This window comes from Euprymna scolopes, chromosome 33, assembly GCF_053919585.1.
Source record: "Euprymna scolopes isolate OS-2025 chromosome 33, ASM5391958v1, whole genome shotgun sequence".
In the NCBI taxonomy this organism is placed as follows: domain Eukaryota; kingdom Metazoa; phylum Mollusca; class Cephalopoda; order Sepiida; family Sepiolidae; genus Euprymna; species Euprymna scolopes.
Genome location: NC_136514.1, coordinates 19087064 through 19106391, shown reverse-complemented (window position 1 = coordinate 19106391; position 19328 = coordinate 19087064). Strand labels below are relative to the sequence as shown.

The 19328-nt window shown below is 34.7% G+C and overlaps 1 protein-coding gene and 1 pseudogene across 4 annotated transcripts in view; one reads left to right on the top strand and one right to left on the bottom strand.

The window, feature by feature from the left end:
* Nucleotides 1–19328, bottom strand: part of LOC145258161 (uncharacterized) — a 463400-nt gene that overhangs the window by 175865 nt on the left and 268207 nt on the right. Inside the window, exon 1 of one of the 4 annotated variants that reach the window (XM_080115966.1) lies at nucleotides 14375–17454. The exons of the other annotated variants lie outside the window; for them this stretch is intronic. The gene's annotated coding sequence lies outside the window, so the exon portion shown is untranslated. Of the gene's footprint in view, nucleotides 1–14374; nucleotides 17455–19328 lie in introns of those variants that run through there. 4 annotated transcript variants of the gene reach the window in all.
* On the top strand, nucleotides 19204–19322 carry LOC145258381 (5S ribosomal RNA; annotated as a pseudogene).

Sequence of the window (19328 nt, the reverse complement as noted above, 5' to 3'; positions counted from 1 at the left end):
GGAACTGAAGATGCAGAAGATTTGCACAAAGTTTGTCCCAATGGTGTTCATAGAAGATCAAACTATTTGACCAAGATGAGAATCAAGACAGTTCCTCACCCTCCTTATAACCCAGGCCTTGCTCCCTGTGACTTTTGGTTATTCCTTAAGCTTGGGGAATACCTTAGATGCTGTCGTTATGAGACGATTGAAAAGATGAAAGAGGCTGCGATGAGGGGCATTGACACGCTCACCCAAGAGGACCTCTATGGAGCCTTCCAGGAGTTGCTGGAATGACACAGGTGCATTGCAGCTGGAGGAGATTACTCCAAAGGGCATTAGAGTTTCATGTGTGTACTATCAATAAAAGTGCTCATATGAAAAAAGTTTGGAAACATATTTAAGGCACCTCAGAATTGCAAGTAAAAACAAGCCGTGCGTGTGTGTTCCCCCTCTAGTTCTGCATGTGAGATGACGCCACAAAAAATAGTGAGGAAATGATGAATGTGAGAAATGTGAAGGGCCAACGTTGCCTTCACATTTTCGCATTTTTCAGTTTCAGAAAAATCAAATGGATGGGGCCAAAGTGTCATTTTTTGCAATTTGGGGGCATTTGTGACCCCTTTTGAGCTCCTGGGAACGCCAAATCCCAGTGAAAATGGACAAACGGTGCTGTTTCACGCCTTAACACATATATATTTGAATTCAGCACCATGGAAAATCACTATACAGACATACATACCAAGTCTTTGAATAATATGAAAAAAGAGCTCCAGAAAGGCATTTTTTTTAGCCTTAAAGAGATGCGAACCAGAATTTTTCCAGGGTCACCCATACTGAATTTATATTAAGAACAATGGCAACCACATTTTGGCCAAGTTTCAGGAAAATCTAATGGATGGATCAAACGCTATGGGGCAAAACGTGTCATTTTTGGACATTTTTGGACATTTTTGACCTCATTTGGAGACGCAACGGGAATTTTTGTAAAAATTTTTTTTTTACTGTGCACATCTATTTAATGAAATACAATTCGTGGCAAAATTTCAGGAAAATCTAATGGACGATCATCTGGCAATCATCCGGACTAACGGATGCACGGACGCCACTGAAAACATAGGTCCCTCTCCGATAGATCAGGGGACCAATAGAATTTATCGAATTATTGAATTTTATTGTAGGTTTTAAAGAATTTGTTATTGATGAGAAACTAACTTATCTCCTTTGCTTTCCTTAAAATCCATCATCGAAAAAAATGAAACATCTCCAACCACTAGTTGCAATGATTTAATGATTTTTTTTTTTTTTTTTTTTTGAAAAATAGATTTAATGCATATTTTACTGGATCGCTTTTCATAATTTTTGGAATTTCGACAGGACATGTAACTACATAATCGTGTTTTTTCCTGAAATATGCTTGTTTCCAAATTCATTATTCTGTACAAGCATTTAATTTTGTTTTATAAAAATTGTGTATTTCAATTAGAAAAAATATATATAGGGTGGAGCGATAAAAGTGTCACCCTAAAGAAAACAACACTACAGCTTTATTTTTAAAACTTTTATTGAAAAATTCAATTCAAGTAACAGGGTGGGGCAGAGCAACTTATTTAAATTTGGCACCCTAAAGCGATGGTTGCTTCAAGGATGGCAGGGATGGACTTATTTGAGAAGGTCAGCTTAAAGTTTGGTTCTTAACATGTCTTATTTATTTTTTGTTTATTTTTCAGGAACCCCCGTGAGCATCATGGAGTGGACAAAGTTAGAACACACTTTTGTTGTTGAGACATTTTTTTTCAAGCCGTCGCTCAATCGTCGCAACACAACGTGTATTCTGTAGACATTACAATATTGCCCCCTGTTGTCATATTCCTGGCCGGCAGTTGATTGTGTCATAGGTAAACGACTTCAGGGAAACGGATGACGTAAAGAAAAAGAAACGTGACCTCCCACAAACAGCAAGACATTGACGTGGTGAGACAATCTGTTTTGAGATCTCCCCGATGGTCTGCCTGCAAACATGCATCTGCTCTTGGGTTGTCTGATCGTTCTGTGAGATGTATCCTCTATGAAGAATTGAAATTCCATCCCTACAAATTAGTTATGGTGCAGAAACTTAATCCACACGATTTTATTCCTTGTGAAAATGAATGTGAGACCCTTTTGGATGTGCCTGACGACACACACTTCTTTAGTGATGAGGCTCACTTCCATCTTTTGGGATCTATAAATAAGCAAAACATGCACCATTGGAGTCCTGCAAACCCCAGAAAACTTCATCAACGTCCTCTACATGCACTATGTGCAAATGGTGTGCATTATCGCGAGTTGGCATAATTGGCTCATGGTTTTTTGAAGAAAATTAACAGGCAGTATCAGTGACATCTGACTGTTATGTCAACATGATCAATGAGGGTTTCCTGCCAACACTGAATGGGTGTGAAAAATGTGTGGTTCTGGCAGGACGGCACCACGGCACACACAGCATGCGTGTCAATGACTGTTTTGCGGCAGAACTTCCCAGGACACCTCATCTTCTTGAAGGACGATCTACATTGGCCAGCACGGTCCCTTGATTTATCACTATATGACTATTTTTTATGGGGATATCTGAAATCAGTTGACCCTGACTCACCTGAAAAACAATGTTCGTCCAGCTGTCACCAACATACCCATCGATATGTTGGAAAGAGTTGACCGAAACTTCAGAGTTCGATTAACTTAATATATAGACAAGAATGGATGCCATCTTAGTGATATCTTTAAAACTAGTAAAAATAAAATTTAAATGTTGTTCTAGTTGTAAAGAATTACATGTATACCTGCATTACTTGTGTATTAATTGATATTCCAAATAAGCAAGTTGCTCCACCCCACGTTGTAGTAGAGCTGACATGTACTTAATGTAAACACCTTCAGCTTCAATCACTGCCTCGATAGGGTCCGGAACTGGGAACATGCCTTTTCCACAAGTGCCAGCAGGAGCTCGGCAAATACCCGGTGGATTGCAGCGATCAGGCTGGCTTTGGTGTTGTGGGAGGTCATGTTGGTGATGTTCTTGACATATGGCCAAACGAAGTAGTCCAGCAGGTTCAGGTCGGGGAGGAGAGGATCTAGTGAGAGAAGAGAACAAAGTCATAGCACTCCTTCTGAAGCCAAGCATGGGTCTCTTTGGACTTGTAGGCTAGCATAAGTCCTGCTGTCACACTCATAGCCTGCCAGCAGCCACCTGATTACACCAGGGGATCACCACGCTCTTCAGCACATCCAGGTACACTTTGGCGTTGACTTTCAAGCCGACTTCGAAGATGTGAGGTGGTATGATGTGGCCATCACTTAAAACCACACCAAAGATCATAACCATGGCTGGAAATTTTGTTTTCATCACCCTGGGCACGTCCCTGTTATTCGTGGTAATCCAGTGATGCATTTTGAGGGTGCTGGTAATGGTCCTGTTGTCATAACTTGGATGAGCAGAGACCATGATTTATGCAGCAGCGCATCTCTGATATCGCTCTTTGAACATTGTGTCACTTTCATACATGATAGAAAGTTTTTTTGGGGGGGATTTTTTTTACATGGAGATCACACTTATCAAGGCCCAGAAGCCACTCGGGGATAAGGATTATTGTGTGTACAGTAATCAATGGGATAGTATCGTAGTAATAGTTAGTATCGGAGATTTGATAAAGTGTCATTACTTAAGGGGGCGGTTCATCAGGAATTTGTTTATGTTGGACTTGAAGACATCCAAGTTGAAGTCAGGAGCAAAACAGGCAAGCGGCATAGAGTTCCTAAGGTGTGCAGTTCTAAGAAAGAAGCTTTGTTCATGGAATCTATGTTTTGATTTATCCTATCAATAGGTTCCTATCGATCTTGGGATTTGTATACAACTGGCCAACTAGTAGATGGTCTACAACAAAAAAAAAAGAAAAAAAAAAAAGAAAAGAAAACCGGTTTTCATCAAACGGAAATGAAATCGTGTTGTCTTTTCTAGGGTGACAATTTTATCGTTACCCCTTGCACAAAACAATAAATGATTCTGTTTTTCTGCTTAATTACTTTCATGGGAAGAGAATTAATCTCTATCTCTACTAATATATTAAAGGAACTCTGTGTGTGTTCGTTTCCTATAGACTCCTAAACCGCAGGATCGATTATTTTTTTAAATTTCACACAAACGTACTTCATGTTCCTGGCAGTGTATTCTTAAATAGGTTTTGCATCGAAATGTCTTTAATAAATATCGAGAATAAAAAAAAAAAATCCGATGAAAGAAGGAACAGGCGATTTGGACCAAAGTTAACACCTTACACAGCCTAACATCCTAAGTGCATTTGAGAAGTTTTATTACCACACAAGTAGAAAGGCCGGGCATATAAAATCAATAATATGTTCTTTGATATGACAGGAGTGCATTCAGAATGAATGTTTCTGTTTAAAGTACAATTTCATCATGATACTTGATTTTTTTCATTTTAAAATTAAATTCAAGCCATTATTACCGCATAAGCAGTAAGGCTAGACACATAAAATCAACAGTAGGTTCTTTGATATGATAGGGCCCGTTTAAAATGAAGTTTCGGTTTAGTGTACAATTGAACCGTGATGCTTGACTTTTGCATTTTAAACTTTAATTCAAGCTATTATATATAAAAAGTAATTAGGTTCTCTACAGTGCAATGTAGACTACAATCTATTATGGAGTAAGTCACTGTGGGGAGGTATATGAAGCTTCATCCCGGTGCACCACTGTGGGACCTCAACTAGAGCAGGCAATCAATCGATTTGATTGAAAAATAGGTGATTTCACTGATTTTGATGACAATAAAAATATGCACGTGTGAAACATTCATTGATCATCATTTAATTCCGGGTAACGTCAGGTCTCCTTGTTAGTAATCTATACAAATGAAGCAGTAGATGTATGTATCTGTGTGAAAATATTTAACCGATAAACTACTGGTCACATAACACTGGAATTAATAGGAAATAGTAATCATGAACCAAGAATAATTTATAACAAGTAAAATCTTTGTTTGGATGGATGAATAACGCGTACAGAAATATGTTATTAAGTTGGAATGCAAACTGTGCATTTCAACTTTCCGACATATTTCTGTTACTTTTGCGCATGCGTAAATTCATTTAAAAGTTTGAAGCTCAAACAGTAAGGAACATAGCTGAAGTGTTAAATGTTTTGGTTTTAATTCAAGCTGATGCCACACAAGTAATTAAAAAAACAACTTTTAGAATCAGTACTATATATTGGGTACAATATAATATTCAATAGAGAATTGGCCCTGTAATAATACGAAATCTGCATGAATTAAAATATATTTAAGCGTATTTTACGATCGGGCAAGGCAAGGCAAGGCATCCCCACCACTGCTAGTAATAAAATAATTTCTTAAAATTCTTAATTCTTAAATTAAATTTTAGCGATTTCCTTTGTCGAAAGAAGCACAGATCAAGCAAATAAAATGCACCCTTCTGTAAAAAAAAAAAAAAAAAAAAAGAAAGAAGCTCTGTCCCCTCTCCCAGCATAGTGGAAGCAGTGCCCCTTCCCCAAACAAAAAGCTTATTTTTTTTAAATATATTTTTTAAATATATGTTTTAAAAAATAAAACCGAAACAAAAAGCGAAAGAAATTAGCCATGTTTATTTGTGGTGAGTTCTTTTCGTCGGTGAAAGTGAAGAACCAAACTTTTTTTTTTTTTAATTTCATTTTCTTATCAGTTTGTTCAAGCTGGAGATGGCGCATCCTACCGGATGCCAAACATTCACCTGCTAACTCAGATATTTAAAATTCTGACCGTCCCTTTAATTGCAATTGTTTGAATCTGTCATGCACTTGGTTCACCAGGTATATTTGCTAGGTGGTTTTTGAAATTCATTTTCATGAGCCCCGTTGCTGCTATTAATAACTGGAATGATAGAGATCTTCCTCAGATTCCAGTTTCTTTTTCATGTCATACATAAGATTTTTGTATTTCCTTATGTTTTCCCTCTCAACTCTATTTAACCCAGCGTCATTCTAATTCATTCAAATTTGAAGAGAGGAAATTTAAAGAGGAGACAAAAATTAAATTGAAAAATAAAGAAAAAGATTTGAATTCGAACCAAACTGATTTTTTTTTTAATTTATTTTTTTAAACCTAACCCTGAACTAAGCCTAATCTAAGTTCAGTTTTTGGTCTAGTTCTGGCAAAAGTCGATTTGGTTCAGTTCAAATTCTTTAGAAGCACTGTTGGAATTCGTCTGCTAGAGAACTTACGCGAAACCCTTTTCCCATTTGTTCAGACGAGATAACGCATGGCCTTATTTCAAACAAGTACGTAATACTGTTTTCACCTGAAATGCGTCGGTTTAAAAGGTCACCAATGTAAACAAGCACCTACAATTGGTTTTATTCAAAATTTAGATGAAATGTGCGAGATATTTGTAACGGCCCCTATGATACAATCGAACCAAACTTTTATTTGGACATTTTGACATCTTGCTTCCAACAATTGTTTGCAAAACCCGCTTGTAGAGATAGAGACAACAGATTGATTTCTTGAAATATTTCATTTTAAGCAAAAACAATATTACTTACTTAATTGCCATGTCGAAAATAGTTACATATCCAAAACTTACGAAAAATCATTAAGTAGAACAACTGCTATTATGTTTTTAGTAAAAAAAAAAAGAAAGAAAGATAGAAGTCTACCGCTATAGGCTACAAATGTTCGACAATGTAATCTAAAATACGCGTTCCAAGTTATGCCCCCTACGTGTGAACTCCTCATATTTTAAGTTTTTCGTCCTTTTTTTTTTTTGGGGGGGGGGGGTATTCAATTATAGAACGTGTAGTTTAACAGGTGCTTCTGCAGTTTAATTAACCGTTTTTCCATAAGTAACGCAGAATATCGTTTAACATTTAACAGAAATTCTATTTACATTTGGGGGAGGTGGTGGAGGAGCGGGGGCGGGTGTATTGTTGCGCCCCCCCACCTCCACCACCTCCCCCAAATGTAAACAGAATTTCTGTCAAATGTTAAACGGTATTCTACTTGGTAAATATCGGCGCGTTACTTATGGAAAAACGGTAAATTAAACTGCAGAAACACTTGTTAAACTACACATGTTCTATAATTGAGTACCCACCTCCACCTCCCCACACAAAAAAAAAAAAAGAACAAAAAACATAAAATATGCTTTTGTAAACCGCTCGTGAAAACTTACTGACAGGAATATTTTTACTATTGAATGAGATGAAAACTTTTTATTTCATGAAAAATATTTCTTATTTAAAATGTCCGCCATGTATTCATACACCTTGTGAAACGTCAAGTGACTAAGCGCGTGCGCGCATTTTAGTAAAAAAAAGTTTTAAAAAAATGAATATAATTAAGAAAGTGAAAAAATTAATGCAATTAAGAAAGTGAAAAAAAAGATTGTCCGTTTCGATATTGGGAAGCGGAAAAATGTTCGGAAGGGTGGGTGTGGGTCATTTCGGCCTTGAAACCGAAAAAATGTTTTTGGGGCCATGTTTTGGCCCTTTTGGCTCCGTTTGGCTCTTTTTGGCGTTTTTTCGTAAATGAAACAAGATGGCCGCCAACAAAAGCAATAGTGATTACGTTGGATACTTAATGCCTCCAAATATGGATAACTACTCGTTTGCGCAAAAAGTAAATGCGATATTCGTTCTCAGCGTACCCGAAAACCACTTTAGGTCGACAAATTAAAGGTGAATGTCGAGGGGTCGGTAAACTAAAAAAAATATCTAATCAAACGAGTACTGTTATTTTTGTTTAAACTGGCATATTTTAATGAAATCGATCTGACGCTCTATTTCAACAAGTACTACCTAAAATCTTAGATTTTTGAACAATCCGTTTTATTTTTCTTATGAGAAGGAAATGTTATATATTTTTTTCTTTTTGATGCATTAATTTCTTTCTTTTTTTTTTTTTTTTTTTTTTTTGAAAGCAGCCACAGATCAATAATAATAAAACTAAATAATTAAAAAACAGAAGCACTCCTTCCACAAAAAAAGGCTTTTGGTACATATTTAGGAATACACTTATTCAAAAACATAAAAAATACAGTCACTGAACGAAGATGTTATATTCAAAAAATTACGTAAATTGATCAAATATTGTTTTTTTAACGAAATCAAATTAAGCGATTAAGAATTTTTGGCAGCTATTAGTGATCTTTTATCGAAAAATAGATAAATTTCATTAATCGAATCGAGTTGTCCGCCCTTGAATTTAAATGCATCCTAAAATAATATCTACCGCGGTTAAAATGAAGAAACGCCTTTCCAACTTTGATCGGGGCCTCTCGAGCCAGTATCGATGGCCAGAATTGATATAAACTCCTGGTTGGATTTAGAGTGTTATTTGAACTTTTACAAACATTGCAAAGAATTTAGAGTAAAACTGCGGAGAATGATCTGTTTTATGGTAGTTGTAAAAATGGAACGGTTCACATTCAACATATCAACTTTTATAAGTTTTCGGGTATGCTGATAAGGTTGTGGGGGGGGGGTCTATTCCGAAAGTTGTTCTTAACATGGAGAGGTTGGGATGTTTATTCGTTGTAAGCATACCCGAAAACCTCTAAAAGTCGACATTTCCAATGTGAACAGTGAGTTGGACTTATGAAAAAAATACCAAAATGGTATACCAAATTGACTTTTTCGTTTAAAAATTAAATTATTTCGTTTTTGTTGATAAAATTTTATTTTTATAAAAAAATCTTACATTGTTTATATATATATATATATATATATATATATATATATATATATATATATATATATATATATATATATATATATACTAGCATGGGTGCCCGGGTGTTGCCCGAGTATTTGGAGATGTATGTTGAGCAAAAAAAAAAAAAAAAGTGGTTGATTTTTTTAAACTTTGACCCCTATTATGACCCCTTAAAATTTATTGTTTTGGGCTCAAATTTAGTTAGATCCATGTCCAATGAACCTATATCTAAAATTTCAAGTGTTTAGACCGAAAATTGTCGGAGGAGTTTGGTAGAGTTCTCAAAGATCAAATCGTTGAACTTTGACCCCTTAATCGCCAAATTTCTGGCCGAAAACCAATCACATCGATTTTCCCAAATTTCAGTATCCTGTGCATCAAATTTCGAGTCTGTAGACTGAAAATTGACAGAGTTATTGCGTAGGGAAATGTACACACACAGACACAGACAGACAGACACTTTCACTTATATATATGTAAGTACAACTGTTGAATGTTAGTCTTTCGATTACTTTCGTTTGGGGAGGGGCACAATAAAAAAATTAAAACGGAACGAAATTTAAATTTCTTTTAAATTTTCACAACAACCGTAAAACAGAGAATTTTCCGCAAGTTTTACCCATAAAAATATATATTTTTTTTAATCATAAAAATCTTTTTTATCGATACATTATAAAAAAAAGTGGTGATTCTACACTATCAGAACGAAATTTTGTAGTTGGTAAATGAAGTTTTCAGATAAAAAAAATAAAAACAATGGTTTCTACTGATTTTTTTTTTGTCAATTCTAATAAATTACAATGTTAGCTTCCAAATTATGCAATCGAAATTACCTGAATATTATTGAATTATTTACAAAAAAACAACTTTCGTATTAGCAGGTGAAAATTGCAGCCATCTTGTTTAAATCGAAACAGAAAATTACCTCCCTTTTAAACTCTCCTGTGTCTTACAAAGCAAATACGATCGTTTTCTTCAAATTCTATTTTCTATTTTCTTTAATAAATGATTTTCTACCTTATCGATTTTCGTAATTTTTGGATATAATCATCTTAAACAGACACAATTGTTTTTATGTGAAATTCAGTATTACGATTTCCGAAATTTCGTTCTGATAGTATAGAAGCGGAAAAAACGTATTTTACTTTTACAAACATAAAAATAAAGATCATAAAATAGTTTTTATCAATAAAATCTTTTTTTTCTTCCAATATCAATCATTTTTTAAACATTAATCCAACATTAGAAAAAATATTGAAAAAGAAAATCGTGTTAAAAATCTCGTAAAAAATGTTTGTTTTGAAATCTCGTTTCAAAAAATATTATTTTATTTAATAAATTGTTTTATTCTTTCATTGTAGTAAAAACAAAAACTTTTAAAAACATTGATAATAAAATAAATTATTTTAAAAAAAATGTATATATATATATATATATATATATATATATATATATATATATATATATTCTTTAGAATGTTTGTAAGAGTTCAAATAACACTCTACGATCAGGACGTTATAACACTTCCGACCATTGATACTGAGTCAAGAGGTCCCGATCAAAATCGGAAAGGCGTCTTTTCAGTTTAGCCTCTACCACTTGCCCCATCCGGATCGTCATAAAATTTGATTTTCAGTGCTTATGCATCTATGCTACCGCGCTATTTAAAAAAAAAAAATTTAAAGTCGAATTCAATTTTTACAATATTTTTTTTGTTTATCAAAATATGTGAGAACCTCCATACACATTCGCCATCTTTCTTGTTTAGGCCACCCACGCAGTTATGGTGGTCGGCCGTCATTGGTTAATGAATGAGTCAGGTGATTTGCTTGGCGCTCTTTTTGTATCATGCTTTTATTTTTCAGTCCACGCAAGAACTCGGCAAGGGATGGACTCCAAATCAGCGGCTCCCACACGAGAAGGGAGCTACGTCAATTCCTTCATGTTTTATCACCAAACTGTTGGTGAACAAAGGATCACATCTCTACAAGCAGAGACAATTTTATAATGCTGAAATTATCCTAATTACAGGATGACGTTAATGAACATTTCTTCACGTTTTATTTACCAAATATTGGATCTTATTTCAATTCAACTAGAGTCCGAAGTGACTCGCATTATGCCTAATTACAGACGCCAACATTCCCGTCGAATCCACCATGAACATACATGGATCCTTTCGAGGAACAACGAACTACAACTCCGTTAATAGGAGTTCATACTACTGACTCTATGCAATAGAGGCAAAACTGGCCACCGTTTTTCAAATGGACAATACCAGAACCAATAAACTTTCATTGTTGTTACTTGTGAATAAATTTTGAGTTTGAAAAAATATGACTTTTGTATTTGTGGATTCTTTTGCCTCTGCAGGGAGTAAATTGGGGCTTGAGAAACAATTTTTTTTACAAATGAAAGCACAGAATAGTTACTAAAACATCCGCCCTTCCCCATTGTTAAGAATGGATTTCTAAATAATAGCATTATTACTTCAGCGTGGTAACATAGATGTAAAGTACATGGATTTTCTTTTAAAACTACTTGACCAATTTACGTGATTTTTGGAATATGACATCTTTAATTTGACATCCTGTCAAAATGAGATCAAGCAATTTTTGCAAAACCTAAAATTCAGATTTCTTTAAAGCATTTTCAGGTGCTTATTCAAATTGTTACCCATGGCGGCAATCAAAAGTAAAGAGAAGTCTTTATGATGTAGTTCTTCTTGTTCTAAAAATTACATAAATAGATGAAGTATTTTTTATTATAATTCAAGAAAATCAACGACTAAGTGAGTTGCAGTGTTTTCGTCGGCTACGATAGAAATCAGATGAAATAAATGAGCGATAGCTCAAACCGAAGTGTCGAGATAAAAAATCAGCCTTATGTTCAATACAGTTTAGTAAAAACCGCTAAAAATTGTAAATTTCGATTTTCTTAGTTTAAAAAAAACTACTTGATCGATTTACGTAATTTTTGGAATATGACATCTTCGTTCTGTACGTCATGCAGACTTTTCTGTATTTTCTTCACTTTTAATTGATGCCATAAGTACCAATTTGAATAAGCACCCATTTTTTTTTCAGTACTTTCAGGGAGTGGGGGAGTTAAAAATACTTTCAAAACATTTTTATTTTTAAATAAGTGATTTTCTTAGTAAAAAGCACGGATCAAAGTAACAATTTAAAATGCACCCTCTGCAAAAACAAGCAACAAGTAAAAACATAATGGAAAAAAGGGTAAATGTTTAGTTTAGAGTCCTAAATTCCATATTATCACATTTGTGTTTTTTATTAAAAAAAAACAAAAAAACTTCCAGACAAAAGGTTGGAGTGACGCAACTCGGACTGAGCGTTATTATTTTTCTGCATACCTGTTTATAAGCAATGCCCCAAGAAAACTATTTTTTACTGTTTTTTTTTTCGGGGTAACGGCTTAACTTTTTTTGTTGTTGTTATTTTGTTCTAGCTGGGGATGGAGCACCCTACTGGATGCCAGACATTTACCCACCATATCATTTCGAGTTAAAAGTTTATTTATTGCACCCATCTGAACTAGAGAAAATCATGATTAAAATGTTTGTCTCGTGTAAATGGCTAATAAAGAATATGGAATATGGCCGACGTTCAGTAGACCGACAGGTGATTAAAATGTCAGATCAAACGTACCGGAAAACGAAATGAGACTAAATTGACAACTCGGAAATTTAAAATGAAAAAACTTTAATGGTTAATACTTTTAAAATAAATAATTTAAACAATTTTTTATTTTGGCTGACGTACACGACACGAGTGAGGCCCCTATAGCGAAAAACGTATCGGCTCCGATGATTTACGCAGTTCGTTCGAGGGAGCATACATTATTCCGAAAATGAAAGAAGTTTGGCGTGTGTGTGTGTGAGGCCTTTTTTTTTTAAATTATTATTTTAGCTTGAACTTTGCGCTTTTCCGATTATTTTGTTAATGTTTTTATGGATGTTTTATTTTTGCAGTGTTTTTTTTTTGGGGGGGGAGGATACTTTTTTTTGCCATGTGTTTTTTATGGATATATATTTTTTTTTGGTGGGGGGGAGGAGTATTCTTTTTTTTCTTTTTGGATTGATATTTTTTTTGTTTGGCCGGGTTTGGGGGGGGGTAAAAAAATTGCCTGGGATTATAGTTAAAGGTAATTATTAACAGAAAAATTGGTGAAAGTCCAGATTAGCACTTGTAGCGATAAACAAAAATAAACAAAAACCATTATGAGGGGGGACAAATAAAAAGTGGGGAATAATAAAATAAAAAAAATGAAACCCTTTGTTGCATCGCGTGCATTTATTCTACATAAAAACATTTTAATTAAAAAAAACATTCGAAAAACAAATTAATTAAAAAAAACATTTTTAAAAATTAATTAAAAAACATTAAAAAATTAATTTTAAAAAATTGTTCAAAATTAATTAAAAACATTCTAAAAAAATTAATAAAAAACATTCTAAAAGATTAATTTAAAAACAATCTAAAAAATTAATTAAAAACATTCTAAAAAATTAATTAAAAACATTTTTTAAAATTAATTAAAAAAGCACATTTTTAAAAAATTAATATAAAAAAACATTAAAAAAAGTAATGAAAAAAAAATATTTGAAAAAAAAAATAGTTTAATTGTTTAAAATATTTTTCATGTTTTCTTTTGTTCTTGTTGTTGTATTTATTTTACATAAGTATAAAATAAAATGTGTTTAAATTGTTTCTTTTAGAATTTCCGAGTTGTCAATTTGGTCTCATTTTCTTTTCCGGTACGCTCGATCTGACTTTTTGATCACCTGTCGGTCTACAGAACGCCAACCATATTTCATATCCTTCATTAGATATTTACACGAGACATAAACATTTTAATCATGGTTTTCTCTAGTTCAGATGGGTGCAATAAATAAACTTTTAACTTGAAATGACCCATAATGTACTAATGTGTAACATAAGGCATAGAAAAGAAACATTTATAATGCGTACACAAGCTTTATTTTCTCATATAACCACCGTACGCTCTCAAGGGATTTTACCACTGCTTTTTATAAATTTCGACAGTAAGTAATGTTAGTTGTCATGTCACAAATAAGTTAAATATTACTGCATTATTACATACAACGTATACTTTGTACAAATAGATGATTTGCGTGACATCCACCATTAATTGTAACAAGACGGACCAAGTTACTCCCCCTTGACTTGATGCTATTAATTTATATACACACTTGCAATTTTTTTTGGAAAACTATTTTCATTAATAATAAATTTTCCGTCTGATTGTTTTTCGTAATTTTAGGATATGTTCATTATTGTGACATAACAATTCAGTAGATACCATTGGTTTCACTTGAAAGTTAATATTTCAATTGTCAAGTTTCGAAGAAGAACCTAATAATTTTTCCGGGGGAAAATGGGGGGGGGGTATTGAAAGGGAACCAGCAATCCGGCTTGCAAATTAATGCGAATGTCGATATGTTATTTATTATTACTATTTTATTTTGGCGATATGGAATTTAGGACCTTAAAGTAAACATTTACCACTCCCTTAAAAAATGCCCCCTCTTTTTTTTTTCTTTTAGAAGAAAAAAAAAAAAGCGGAAAATAATAATTTATGTTTACCTGTGGTGAGATTTTTTCGCCGATGTAAGTAAGGAACCCAGTTTGTTTGTTTTAGAATTCGTTCAAACTTGAGAAGGAAAATTTAAGGCAGAATATTAGAAAAAAAAAAAAAAATGCGAATAATGAAAATAATAGAGTGGGCGAGTTGAGGAAGAGAGGGAGAACAAAATGGTTTGTTTTCCTTTTTTTTTAAGAAAGAAAAAATAAGACGATAATTATCGGGGGAGGGGGCATAAACATTCAAAGTGTTTCGGTAAATGATCACCACGTCCAAAAATCCGCGAATGAGGGGGGGGGGTAAAATTAGTCGCATCCGTTTGTTTCTCCCCTCCTTTCCGCCAAAAGTGAAAGGTCTTTTTTTTTTATTTGTTTGTTTTTTGTTAAAATAAATTGATTTCAAAAGATAAAGGTATTTTTTTTATTATTATATACGATCATTGCCGTCTGCAAACCATTAAGGTTAAAACTAGGGTTAAAGTTTCAGTGCCTTTTCTTCCTTTCTTTTTTTTTTTTTAAATGCCAAAATTGTTCGTTCACAGGACACTCGAAAAACCCAACGGGAGCGATTCTATAAAATCACCAAAATGTCTTATGTAATGACTTGACAAAGTTTTAGAAATACGGCATTTTTTTTTTTTTTTTTTCGAAATTATAAACGTACAACTCGAAGACTTTTCTTCTTTGGCGCTTCCATGCACTTTGTGGAAGATTGCGTGAAGACGTTTTTTTCCTTTTAACAAAGTTTTTTACATTCGTTTTTTTTTTTCCTTTTCTTTTTGTGAATTTAATTTCTTAAATAAACTTTGTTGTTGTTATTGTTTTTTTTGTTTTTTTTTAAAGTCTTGTGGCACCCAGTCAGTATGATCATCCCTTAACTGTAGGCAGTAGCAAAGGAAACGGCCTTGCTCTTGTGATTCCAACTTAGTTGAGCTTTTTAACCCTCAAACCTACCCAATCACATGTCCGATGATGACGAAATGGATGCATTTCCCCCCTTCCTTTACCATTCTTTTTTTTTCTTTCTCCCCCCCCCCCTCTCTCTCTCTCTCTCTCTCTCTCTCTCTCTCTCTCTCTCCTACATACAGAGCAGATTTCCCCACCTTCCGGGGCTGGAGCAGTAGGAGAGAAACGAGAAAATAAATAAATAACGCAAGTGTGTTTATTCTCTTATTTTTTGCGATTTACTTTTTTGTCCGTATTTTTTTTTCTTTCTTTTTTGCGCATGACATGTTTAGGTCACAGACAATGTCACAATCACCGACATAAAGTTTAAAAAAAACCCTTATTAAACCCCTCAGCCCCCGCTCTCAACGAAGGCAAAGTTGGACACAAGGTCATCTTTTATTTAAGATATCTAGTAGTACTCCCCCCCCCCCCGCAAAAAAAAGAGGCACTCATGGGTGGAACAAGAGACAGTGTAGTATCTGTTCTGATACTACACTTCCACTTCACCTTTTCTGCCCTCAGTCAGTGGACGAGAAATCCTTCATGACTGAGAAAATTTTAATTTTTGTTCTTATCTAGCAGGCCCCGTTTTGGGGAGCTGGATTTTCCCGACACACAAAAAAAAAACGATCTTGTATCTAACTCTGCCCTCGTGGGGAGGCAAGTAAATAGGAAAATAAAAATATTTAAGGTACAGAATAGTCAACAAAGTCGCTCCATCCCCACTTCATGTTAAGGATGGATTATAAGAATAATAACGTTGTTAGTTAAAAACACCTTAACGTGAGAAGAGCGGGCAGAGTGGGGCTTTGATAACTATTCTGTACCTTCGGCTAAAAATTATACCGGGCAAAAAAGATCTCTCTTCATCCGATTGAGGAAAGAACAGATACTGCATGATCACTTCTTGTGTGTGTGTGTGTGTGTGTGTGTGTGTGTGTGTGTGTGTGTGTGTGTGTGTGTCTGTCTGTCTGTCTGTCTGTGTGTGTGTGTGTGTGTGTGTGTGTGTGTGTGTGTGTGTGTGTGTGTGTGTGTGTGTGTGAAAGAGGTTGTGATAAGGGTCATTGACACGAGGTGCCTTAAATAAGTTTCCAGCCTTTTTTTCATATGTGTAGTCCCCTTCCAAGTAATCTCCTCTGGCTGCAATGCACCTGTTGTACCGTTCCAACAACTTCTGGAAGGCCCCATCGAAGTCTTCTTGTGTGAGCGTGTCAATGACCCTTGTTGCAGCCTCTTTCATCTCCTCAATTGTCTCATAATGACAGCATCTAAGGTTTTCATTGAGCTTAGGAATTAACCAAAAGTCTGGACTATAAGGTGAGTAAGGAACTGTCTCGATGCCCATTTTGATCAAATAGTCTGTGACAAAGACGGAGCACCCTTGGGACAAACATTGTGCAAATTTTCTACATCTTTAGTTTCTCGCAAATAATTGTGTATATATTTCCTACACTGACATCAAACTGTGCACTTATTGTCTCTATAGACACATGACGGTCTTTATCCATGAAATTCTTTATTTGGCCAATCAACTCTGGTGTTCTGACTTCCTTACTCCTCCCACACTTCTAATAATCCCTCACATACACCTTGCCTTCCTTGAATCTCTTATGTCACTCAAAAACTGATGCTAGATTCATGCAAGATGGTCAAAAAGCATTCTGAAGCATTTCATACGTTTCTGTGGCATTTTTCCCCCCTTTTAAAACAAAATTTTATTGCATATCGTTCTTCTAAAGTAACAAACATTACGTCCAGAATGCATTTTTGTAATTCACCAACTGTGACAATCAGGTTTTATTAGGGTGTATTCCAATTTCTGCTGTAACTGTTCATTTGAACCTGAAATCATAAAACATTGTCAGTCATCTCATAAGATGTATAGCAATAACATACTGAATTTTCAAGAGTCTATGAGAATTTTAAATGCTTGTACAAAAAAGTCTGGAAACTTATTGAAGGCATTTTTATTATGGAAATCGCTCCAGACTAAGAATTTCTCCTTCCATCGAGGGTCTTATAAAACTATACATGCGCTGTTGAGAAAACAGTTACCTTTGTTTATAGAATCTAATACAGTGTCATTGCAAAACGATATGTTTTATTTTTGATTTAGGCCACTAGCCTGGGTGCTCGGCGTTGCCCGGGTGTTTGGAGGTGCGTGTTGAGCAAAAAAAAAAAAAAAAAAAAAAAAAGTTGTAATAGGCAGGCAGGATCGAACCCGTGATGCAAGGTGGAAAAGAAAGTGAAAGAAAACCTGACGTCTTACCCTTACTCTGTGACGCGACCAGAAGTTTGGAATGTTGAAATTAGTAAGATTATTTCAACTGATACGATAATTTGCAAAAATCGCGATGCAAAAAAAAAACAAAACAAAAACAAAAATAACGACCCTCCTCGTAGAAAATTGCCCAGTTGAAAGTGAAGGAATTAATATTTTTAGCCAATTTTTTTTATATTTCTCGTTCGAAGGGTTGAGCATCAAAATGATACTGATCTTGTGAAAATCCGTTGCCTCTGTCGAAAGTTTTAGGCAGGCATACAAACATACATACATTTACACAGACGGGTGAGATTTATATTATAGACTAACAGGGGTGCCAGGCGTTGCCCAGGTGTTTGGAGGTGTATGTTGAGAAAAAAAAAAGAGTTAGGAAAAAAAAAAAGAGTTAGGAGAAAGGCAGGCTTGAACCTGTGATGCAAAGGCGGAAAAGAAAGTGAAAGCAGATATACAAACAAACAAACATACATACATACATTTAAACAGACAGGTGAAATTTATATAATAGAGATTATATATATATATATTGGCATGCTTTTTATATCCTTAATAGTATTGTTTTTGAGATATTTAATGCCCAAATGTGTTCACGACTTGTGAACTCACACGCACATATATATATATATATATAACGTAGTATACACAGTATATATAAACATATATATGTGTGTGTGTATAATGTAGTATACACGTTTACACATATGTTAACACAGAATTCGTTGCAAGGAAACAACCGATAAGAGAAGAATTCAACTCCCCTTTTTTCTTAGTCAAAAAACCGACATTTGTTTTGCAGACATTTATTTATAGGCCTTTTCCTGTTGCTTTCGGCCATCGGAGGCAACACATCTCTGTCTGATCGCCTCTAACGTAATCTTTGATTGCACACGCATATTCTTTTTATAATCGTTTTCTTTCTTCCTTGCCGTGACGTCACCTCCACACAGCTCAGTCATTTGCATATAACTGCCATCCACACGCATCCATACTCTGTTACAAAAATACATAGAAGACATTGCCAAGGATCCTGCAGTGAAATTGGCTCCCTCTACCGAGCTAGAAAATTTCTTACACCTGCCAGTATCCTGTATATCTGCAAAGCAACATTTGCTCGTGCATGTAGTTGTATTGCAATGTCTAGGCTGGTACACCAACCATTTATCTCTCCCTCTTAGATAAGGGCCAAAAAGCGGTTCTAATCTAATAGGTCCTGCATTCTTCTACCAAGTCTGAAGCGGCAATATGCTTTGTTTGGGGTTAAGAAAAAAACAAAAAAAACAATTGGTTATAATTTTTTTTTTTTTTTAAATTCAATTTTCACCTCAAACAAGGCACAGTGCCACTTTGAGGTAGGGGGCTACTATCGGGGATATAAGTTGCAGGGGTATTATGAAGGGAGATGAGTAGCAAGATGTCTGTTCACATTACATTTGAACTTCTGCATGTCAGTACAGTTGCAAAAGCAGAATACCGGAAGGGAGTTCCAAAGTTTATCAGTTCTGGGGAAGAAACTATTGGAGTAGAAGGCTTTCTTACACCTAGGGATCTCTACAGTGAAGGGGTGGGATTTAGTTGCTTGTCGGGTTTATAACAATTTGGTTCAATATACGACATAATTTACATGGACACACCGGTTCCCATCAGATCACCAAAGTTAAGCAACGTTGAGCCTGGCCAGTACTAAAATGGGTGACCATTTGAGAATTCCAAGTGCTGTATGTGCTCTCC